Genomic DNA, 1,076 nt, shown 5'->3' with positions numbered 1-1,076 from the left:
AAAACACAAGTGCCCCAATAATGTTGGTTCAACTAATGTGGCACCACAACAGCAGCGGGAGTGGTACCGATGGTGAAATGCAACATATCGCCTGCTTAAAACGCAGTGCATCTGGTAAATTTGTAACACTTTGCCATACACACAATCCACCGAGCAGTGCATAAAATTTTTGTTGACAATAATGACGTCCAAGCCGATGGCATCACCGTATCCACTCCGCTGTGCACCACATTAGGCGACACATTATTAACTGCGCTTGAGGGTTTGTTGCTGTAGTCGCATGTGTGAAGGCAGAGCTGCACACTTTAAACAAAAGAAGCAATTTTAATTGCCTTGAAGAGTGTTAAAGAGTTTATGCGCAACATTTGTGGCGCTACACATGAAAGGGCAGTTGGGGAAGAAGTAATACGTAACACTCACAATTAAAAACGCTATAAAATACTTTTCCAACAAAAGTCATAAATTGAAAACGACCAATCGGCAATGAGGCCACGATGGTTGTTCTTTGCGATTATAAAGCAGGCGGCAACGCTGACGTCGAATTTGACGTTGACGTCGGTTCTGTGGTAGTGTGCGACAAATGCAAGACTGCGCTGCAGAGCTTCGTGTGAATAAATATGTAAATTGATCAACAACATAAGAGCTTCAAATTTTCTTATAGGTTTACGGTCAGTGGGAAGGGGGAGGGTGCTCCAAATTAACAGACCATATCTAAACCTTAAACTCACCAGATGTTGGTGGTTTTTATGCCTGTGTTTATTATTCCATTATGCTGCTGTTTGTGTTGTTGTTCTTTCTTGCGTTTGTTGTTTCTGTTTTTGAGGTGACATCATTTTCTATACCAAATTCTACGAGTGTCATCTTAGTGTTTCACATGCAGGACCATGAGAAAGAAATTTTAAATAAAACCATACTGAAGAAAATTTTATATTTAGATATAGGGTGGAGTTACTTCATTGCATAAGTTTTGCGAAACAGACTTTGGATAGGTGTTGAATTCAGAACCTGGCTACTACGACAGTAATTTTCAGTATTTCAAAGCTTGCAGTATTTTAAATTTGTTAAAAACTGTCCAT

The sequence above is a fragment of the Teleopsis dalmanni genome, chromosome 2, assembly GCF_002237135.1.
Source record: "Teleopsis dalmanni isolate 2A chromosome 2, ASM223713v2, whole genome shotgun sequence".
NCBI classification, from domain to species: Eukaryota; Metazoa; Arthropoda; class Insecta; order Diptera; family Diopsidae; genus Teleopsis; species Teleopsis dalmanni.
Note: the sequence above shows the minus strand (reverse complement) of the source record.